The sequence below is a fragment of the Mirounga leonina genome, unplaced genomic scaffold, assembly GCF_011800145.1.
Source record: "Mirounga leonina isolate KUSES-001 unplaced genomic scaffold, KU_Mleo_1.0 Mir_169, whole genome shotgun sequence".
Classification (NCBI taxonomy): domain Eukaryota; kingdom Metazoa; phylum Chordata; class Mammalia; order Carnivora; family Phocidae; genus Mirounga; species Mirounga leonina.
This window is the reverse complement of record NW_023270431.1, coordinates 17,375,692-17,385,205: the sequence shown is the minus strand read 5'-3', so window position 1 is coordinate 17,385,205 and position 9,514 is coordinate 17,375,692.

Sequence of the window (9,514 nt, the reverse complement as noted above, 5' to 3'; positions counted from 1 at the left end):
CAGGCGCCCCGAAAAATAGCTTTTTTGTGGTTTTTCCAATCGCCCTTTGTATTGCTGGAAACAAAATGGAAGGTCTGAGAAATATATGCAAAGTGCTATTAGTCCCAAAGACCTACCATCTACAGGTCTGTATAAAGTAATTGAGAAAAAATCTTCTACTTTTATTTACAAGAGATTTACTACCATGTCCTAGAAGTTGCAAGATCTTTATGGAGAAATGCTAGCTTATTGTCTTATGGAGACTCAACTACTGGTAGAATTACATGATGAATCATATGCATTATGCAATCATATGATTATGCAATGAATCACAATCCACCTATATCTTATTTGTACCCATTTGTTGTAGTCACGTGCACTTTTTAAGCCCATTCTAAACTTCCATGTATTTGAAAGCCATTATAATCCTTTAATTGTTCATTTTCTTGAGACTAAACCAAGCTTCTTTAAGTGGTCTCCTTTATTAGATTTCCTTACCTTTGCAAATTTTAGCCCAACTTCTCCGTGTGGCCTGTCATTTTTTAATACTCTGCTCAAAATTTGCTTTGTGGAACTTAAGTCTCCAAGTGCTGCTGACAACCAAGGACCACAACGGATTCATTAGCTGCTCTCTTCTTCAGTTTCTGCTGCCATTAATTTTGGTCCAATCAAGGATTCCCTGCTGAAGTTGATATGAACTGCTGTTAATTTAGATATCTTTCATGCTTTGCATGGTGTACGGCTGCTTTTTCACTAAATAGAATATTTCATATTTATCACAATTATTCCTCATTCTGCGGATTGAGGCTGTTTACTTTAATGTGCTTATAGTATTTATATATATATTATATATTTGTGAATAATGTTGCAAATATTCACTTGATATTTCATCTCTGAACAGTTTTTTTTTTTTTTCTGAGATTTTATTTATTCATTTGTCAGAGAGAGAGAGAGCACAAGCAGGGGGAGCAGCAGGCAGAGGGAGAAACAGGCTCCCTGCTAAGCAAGGAGAGCCATGCAAGACCCCATCCCAGGACCAGGGATCATGACCTGAGCCAAAGGCAGATGCTTAACCTACTGAGTCACCCAGGCATCCCTCTGAACAGTTTATATCACCTTCAAGTTGAATATACTTTCTATAGTTTTGAACTGTGACTGAGAGATTTTTGATAAGGTCAACTCCAAGCTCCATGATACACTACTAGGGCTCTAGCCAAAATTACTTCAATTCGTGGTCTCTGAACATAGTTAATAATGAACTCTGAAAAAACACAACTATATTCAACTTTCCAATATCTGCCAGCATTTCTCTAGTGTCTAAAAGAAATTTATGTGAATGACCTTGCTCATATGTATCTGGGTTAATAATGGCAAGGAAAACAAGCTTTTTATCTGCATCTAATCTGTAGAGTAGTAATAATGCTCATTTTACATGCATTAATAGTATTTAATGAGTAACTGTTAATAAAGCATAGAACCTAGAGAAAAGTAGGCATTTGATATGTAGGATATTATAAGTTTCATCTCTCCTGAAATAATTTAAAATACAACAGCTTTCATTATTAAAATATGAGTTTAAATTTATACAGTATATGTGTGCTAGTCTAATTATATCAACATTAAGCTAATTAAAATCACACATATATATAAATACTTTAACTAAAAGTTGGGGAAAGCAGGTGGAATTTATTAATTAAAATGTAGTTGTTGGCAAGTTTTATTAAATTAACATAGATAGCTATTTTTATAATACTAGTACCACTTTTAAATGGCTTAACTCATGTAATCATTTGCTAATATTTTCTTTAACTTGTAGAGGATTTCCTTATGCCTCAGTGATGCTGAAAAGAGTTACTTAATCTTTCTTTTGAAATATAATATTGATGTTATTGGAGTCAATATGAAATCACTTCCGTGTTACATTTTTAAATATTAGTGATGATATAAATAAGTTTATTCAATAGGTGATTTTAATTAGAATGCATAATTTAATAATGTATGCACACATATATTCAAGCAGTACGTTTTCAAAAAGGATCATTATTTCTAACAAGTATGATGTACTAGGAACAAATTTTAATGACAAATCACAAGTAAAAATGTGAAATTATTTAGGATCCAAATTGACTTAAAACAGAATAACAAGGAAATAATACTATTTCCAAAGACAGTTAATATAACTATGATTACAGTTAATATAACTATGATTACAGCCCAAATATTGTATTAATAGTTGTATATAAATGTTAATAATCTTAAAATGTATTGTTCTGATTGTTCTTGAAAAAAAAGAGTTCTGAAAAATAAAAGTTTAATAGAGAGCTCATATGGTCCTTGCCTAATGTTCTTTTAGAAAATTGTGAAAAATGCAGGATTAAGTAATTTTTCTTTTTTTAAAATCAGCTTTACTGAGGTATAATTGATATACAGAAAACTGCACCTGTTTAACATATATAATTTGATGAGTTTGGAAATATGCACACACCAGTGATACTATTACTACTATCAAGGTAATAAACATACCCATCACTTCCAAAAAGTTTCCTCATGTCTCTTGTTTTTATATGTGGTAAGAATGCTTAACGTGACACCTGCTTAACAAAATTTTAAGTGTGCAATATTGTGTTGTTAACTATAACCATTATGTTGTGCAGTAGATCTCTAGAATGTCTTCATCTTGCATAACTGAAACTTTATTCTGATTGAACAACTCCATTTCCCTCCACCTTCCTTCAGCTCCTAGCAACCACCATTCTACTCTCTGCATTTAGGGCTTTGACTATTTTCGATTCCACATATAAGGGAGATCATACAGTTGCTATCCTTCTGAAAGTGGTTTATTCCACTTAGCAAAATGTTCTCCAGTTTCATCCATGTTGATACAAGTGGCAGGATTGCCTTCTTTTTTAAGGCTGAATAACATTTCATTGTATGTATTCATCACATTTTTCTTATCCATTCATCTGTCCATGGAAATTCAAGATGTTTCAATATCTTGGTTATTGTGAATAATGCTGCGAAGACCATGGGGCTGCAGACATTTCTTTGAGATCCTGATTGCAACTGTTTTGAATATGTACCCAGAAGTGGGATTGCAGGATCATGTAGTAGTTCTATTTTTAATCTTTTGAGAAACATCCATACTATTTTCCATAGTAGCTGTGCTATTCTACATCACCACCCACAGTGTACAGGGGTTCCAATATCTTTATATCCTTACCAACACATGTTATCTCTCTCCCTTTTTAATAACAGTCCATTAGAAAAGATTTATGTATTATTAAAAGTAGCAAGCACTATAAAAAATATGAACGGTATAAGAAAAAGTATAGATAAAAATAACAGAGCTGACAACTAGCAAATGAGGTGTTTGTTGTCATGGGACTTCATGTTAGTTAATGCTTGTGAAAAGTCTAGGTAGTCTTGTAAGGGTATGTACAAATAAAAAAATTTCCCCTGTTGAAAATAAGGAAAAAGACTAGTTCTGCTCCCTGTTTTTGGAGCATTTACTTTAGAAAATGCCTAATTGTAAGCTCTCTCTCTGCTTGAAATGTATGTAAATCTTTTTTAAAAACTAAATAAGCCTCTTAACAATTTTATGAATCACAAATGGCTTTTTCAAGGACCTGGGAACCATGTCTTTGAAATGTAATCATCAACGATGATAGTCCCCCTCTTTTCCAGTTTCTGTGGATTCTAGGAGCCTAACTCCCACAGGGATTTTCTCCACATTACAAAACTACCTCTTGTTATGAAGATATAAGGAGTTTATTTTTCCTCTGGATAAAGCCAATTAGCTACACAGAGGGACATTCCAATTGCCAAGGAAATTTAGGATGCACTATGTGTAACAAATTGTGCTGTCAAGCTCTCTTACTTGGGGATCACTTGTTTATCATGAGAACTTGTACGTAACAGGTTGCATTTGCTTGGCTATATAAAAGGAGATTTTGTCTTACTTTTCAACCTCTTTAGTGGGCTGCTTTGATGTGCATGACATTCTGGTTTAATGCTTTTTCAGTAAGAAAACTTTCTTTTGCCTCTGTTTGCAGAGATGTTTTCTGGATTGAGAATTTTGTTTTTAGTTGCATTTCCCCAACAGTCCCTACCTGTAAGTTGTGATGAAGTTTCAGATGCTAATTTGTAAGCTGGATGACCTCTTATTCAATGACTTCTTTAAAAAATATTCTTTACCTTATTTTTTTTTCTTCTAAACATTGGAAAATGCAGCATAGATATGAAAATATTCCATAATGTTATAATATCTTTTTACTTTTTTGAAATGAATAAGATAATAACATTTGTTAATTGCAAAAAATTCAAATTTCTGTCATTTGTGTAAAGCAGTAGATACGTATACCTTACAATTATATTGTCAATCATGTTAAAAGAGAGCCTTCACACAATTTAAGAATGATATATCTAAAGTGAATACAAAATGCTCAGTATAAAACATTTAAAAATAATCCATATTAAATTATAATCACCCAAAGAAAACCACTTATAACAATTTGCTTTTTCCATTTTATCCATTCTAAGGTTTATTACTGTTTTGCTAATAGAGCTTTAAGTATATTAATATACATGATTTTTATATGCATTTTGGACTGAAAACCATTGCAAGTGCATGTAGCATTGGCCAGAAGCAAATTATGGATATTTGTAGGCAATGTTGAATAAGAAAATAAAGTTCAAAACTTCTAAAAGTGGGAATTTCCAAGGTAATTTTTAATCTGTTAATTTGCAATTTAAGAATATATGCATTAGAATTGCTTGATTGGAGAACAGTGTATTCCTTCCTTTGAAAATCATACAACTTTCTTATCTTGTCATATGTGAGTTAACTCCTTTTAATTTAGATTCTTCTGTAGCCTAAAAGAGAATATATTACTTAAAATCTTTGACATTGTAAGTGTAGGGTTTTATTTTTTGTTCTCTCATTTTGTAACTTCCTGTCTACTGATATTACAGAAAAAAATCTATTCAAAATAGGCCAGAGGAGTGGAAATTTGGTGGAAAAAAGAAAGAGGAAGAAAAATCAAATTTATTCTTGGGTTGTTTTTTTTTTTTTCCCCATGGGGATTCATGTTGTTTTTCCATTTTTCTTTCTTTTTCCACCTCCCATGATGGTCAGAAGGTAAGGTTTTATGTTTTTATAAAATAAAGTGGTTTAGTATAGTAGTTTAATTCCACCTTTAATTTTCTAGATGATCACTATATATACAATGAATGTAAATATTGAAATTGAATATAGGAGAGGGTGACCCTAAGCTTGATTCTTCCCTTGAACATTACTGAATAAATATCAAATCATTCTGAACACCCAAGAAATCATTCAGAAGTCTTAAAGAACAAAGCTGCATGTCTACAAGCAGAAAAAATGACCCACGGAAGGTAGGAACTGTGAAGAGTTGATTTGTGGAAGAAAAGAGCTGTGGGTACTGCCTAGGGGAGGTAGCTCTAATAGTGGAGGGAGTAGCAAGAGAAAATGAGAGAGAAAAAGAGTGAAAACACACATAGGGGACTCCATAAGGTAACTGTGCCCCAAAACCATTGACTAGGAAAAAGAAGAGGGTTTCAAAACAGCCAAGTTTTTCTAAACAGTGGAGCACAGAGTTTAAAGTTTTGGAGGTCAGCGCCATAGCTAGGGTCAGGCCTGGCAGTGCTCTGGCAGGAAAGCAGAGCAGAGCCCGGGAAGCAGGCAGCACAGTCTGAGGATTCCCTGGATTGCAAGGGGAGAAGCAGTTCCCTTGTTTTGAGTGCATTTGGTATAGGTGATATGGCACCTATGTGGGCGAAAGACCCTGCAGACACATTGAGATACCCCATTCACCAGTATTGGAACAAAGATGCAGGCTGAGGGCAGCAAACCCTGGCACCGGGTGTATGTTATGATTTACCATAAACTCCTAACTGCTGTGTGGTTGCACAATTGTTTTCTGGGAGAAACTGGCACTGGCCACAGCACAGTGAGACCCCTCCCCAGGGGATCAGGGTGTGTCTCACCATAGGGCTCTCTGAAGTGTGGGGTTTTGAAACACAGCTGTGCCTGGGATAAAGCACAGGAGTGCTGCACTGCCTGGGAGGCAGACAGCTTGGTCAAGGACAGGGTGAAGGCCAGGATCTGACGGAAGCTGGGGACACAGGAGGGGTGATAGTTTGCATGTCTGTGAGGGCTGCCTGAAGAGTGGCAGTCACTAACTTCCTGCTCCAGAGGCAAGAGAGCTGAGAGAGGCCATTTTCATCCCTTGCCCACCAGCACTGATTGAACTCAGTGAGCTAAACAGCACCAAGTGGAGAACGGAGCCACCACACCAAGCCCTGCCCCATACACCCTGCAGATGCATCTCCACTAGGGCAAGTTCACCTTGAAAATTGAAGCAACAGGCCCCTCCCCCCAGAAGACAAACACAAACCCCTTGCAGGCACCAAGTCTACTGATCATAGAGTGCTGCAAAACTTGAGCTCTAGGGAAAACAGGACCTGGCTTCCTTTGGGTTTGTTTGCTTGTTTGATATTTTTAATTTTTGTTTTTGTTTTTGGATACAGAAAGCAATCTTTTAATATTTTATTTTTTACTCTTTTTTTTAATTTTTAATTTTATTTGTTTTCTTTTTCTATCAAGCTTCTCCTAACAAGAAGATCAGAACACACCTAGGATCTGGCTTCCTTTTTTTTTTTTTTTAATTTTTAAATTTAAATTTTATTTTATTTTGCTCATTTCTCTTTTTTTAACCTCCAAAATGACAAGATGGAAGAATTCACCCCAAAAGAAAGAAGAAGAAGAATTGATGGCCAGGGATTTAATCAATACAGATATAAGTAAGTGTCTAAACTAGATTTTCAAACAATTATAGGGCTACTAGCTGGACTTGAGAAAAGCATAGAAGACACTAGAGAATCCCTTACTGCAGAGATAAAAGAGCTAAAATCTAGTCAGGCCAAAATTAGAAATGCTACCTCCAAGATGCAAACTTAAATGGATGCCATAACAATGAAGATGGATGAAGCAGAGGAACAAATCAGTGATATAGAAGATAAAATTATGGAAAATAATGAAGCTGAAAAGAAGAGGGAAACAAAGCCAATGGATCACAAAGGTAGACTTAGGGAACCCAGTGACTTATTAAAATATAATAACATCCATATCATAGGAGTCCCAGAAGATGAAGAGATATAAAAAGGGGCAGAAGGGTTTTGTTTTTTTTTTTTTTTTTGAGCAAATTATAGCTGAAAACTTCCCTAATCTGGGGAAGGATACAGGCATCAAAATCCAAGAATCACAGAGAACTCCCTTTAAATTCAACAAAAGCTGGCCGTTACCAAGACATATCATAATCAAATTCACAAAGTACACAGACAAGGAAAGAATGAAAGCAGTAAGGGAAAGTCCTTAACCTACAAGGGAAACAGATAAGATTTGCAGCAGATCTGTCCACAGAAACTTGGCAGACCAGAAGAGAATGGCAAGATATATTCAACGTGCTGAATGTGAAAAATATGCAGCCAAGAATACTTAATCCAGCAAAGCTGTCATTCAGAATGGAAGAAGAGATAGAGTTTCCTAGACAAACAAAAACTAAAAAAGTTAGTGACCACTGAGTCATCCCTGCAAGAAACATTAAGAGATTATTGTGATCTAACTGCTGTGAAAATTAAGAGAAACATTAACATCACTCTTTGAGTGTGAAAAAAAGACCAAAAGCAACAAAGACTAGAAAGGAACAAAGAACATCACCAGAAACACCAACCTTACAGGTAACACAATAGCACTAAGTTCACATGTTTAAATAATCACTCTGTAAATGGATTCAGTGCTCCAATCAAAAGACATAGGGTATCAGAATAGAAAAGGGAAAAACAAGATCCATTGATATGTGGCATACAGGAGACTCATTTTAGACCTAAAGACGTACATCGGCAGATTAAAAGTGAATGGATGGAGAATAATCTATCATGCTAACAGATGCCAAAAGAAAGCCATAGTAGCCATACTTCTTTTGGACAAACTGGATTTTGAACTAAAGACTGCAACAAGAGATGAAGAAGAACCCTATATCATAATTAAGGAGTCTATCCGTGAAGAAGATTTAATAATTATAAATATTTATGCCCCCAACTTGGGAGGACCAAAATATATAAATCAATTAATAACAAACATAAATAAATTCATTGATAATAATACAATAATAGTAGGGAACCTTAACACTCCACTTACAGCAATAGATCATCTAAGCAGAAAATCAACAAGGAAACAATGGCTTCAAATGGCACATTGGACCAGATGGACTTAACAGATATAGTCAGCAGAATACACATTCTTCTTGAGTGCACATGGAACATTCACCAGAATAGATCCCATACTGGGTCACAAATCAGCCCTCAACAAGTACAAAAAGATAGAGATCATACCATGCATATTTTCAGAACATAGCACAATGAAACTAGATATCAACCACAAGAAAAAATTTGGTAAGACCACTAATACATGGAAGTTAAAGAACATCCTACTAAATAGTGAATGAGTTAACCAGGTGTTAATGAAGAAATTAAAAAGTACATGGAAGCAAATAAAAATGAACACATGACAGTCCAAAACCTTTGGGATGCAGGAAAGGCAGTCTTAAGAAGGAAGTATATTGCAGTACAGGCCTACCTCAAGAAGCAAGAAAAGTCTCAAATATACAACCTAACCTTATACCTAAAGGAACTAGAAAAGGAATAGCAAATAAAGCCTAAAGCCAGCAGAAGAAGGGAAATAATAAAGATTAGAGAAGAAATAAATGATATAGAAACAAACAAACAAGCAAAACCCAATAGAACAGATCAACAAAACTAAGATCTGGTTCTTTGAAAGAGTTCATAAAATTGATAAACTTCTAGCCAGACTTATGAACAAGAAAAGAGAAAGGACCCAAATAAATAAAATCACAAATGAAAGAGGAGCGATCACAACCAACACCACAGAAATACAAATAATTATAGGAGAATATTATGAAAAAATATATGCTAACAAACTGGGCAAACTGGAAGAAATGGATAAATTCCTAGAAACATACAAACCACCAAAACTGAAACAGGAAGAAACAGAAAATTTGAACAGACTGATAACCAGCAAAGAAATTAAATCAGTAATGAAAAATCTCCCAACAAAAATCGAAGGCCAGTTGGCTTCCCAAATTCTACCAGACATTTAAAGAGTTAATACCAATTTTTCTCAAACTGTTCCAAAATAGAAATAGAAGGAAAACTTCCAAATTCATTCTACCTGGCTAACTTTATCTTGATTCTAAAACCAGACAAAGATCCCACTAAAAAGGAGAATTACAGGCCAATATCCTTGATGAATATGGATGCAAAAATTCTCAAAAAGATACTAGCAAGTTGAATTCAACAATACATTAAAAGAATTATTCATCATGATCAAATGGGATTTATTCCTGGGTTGCAGTGGTGGCTCAACATTTGCAAATCAATCAACATGACACATCCCATTAATAAAAGAAAGGATAAGAACCATATGATCTTGTCAATA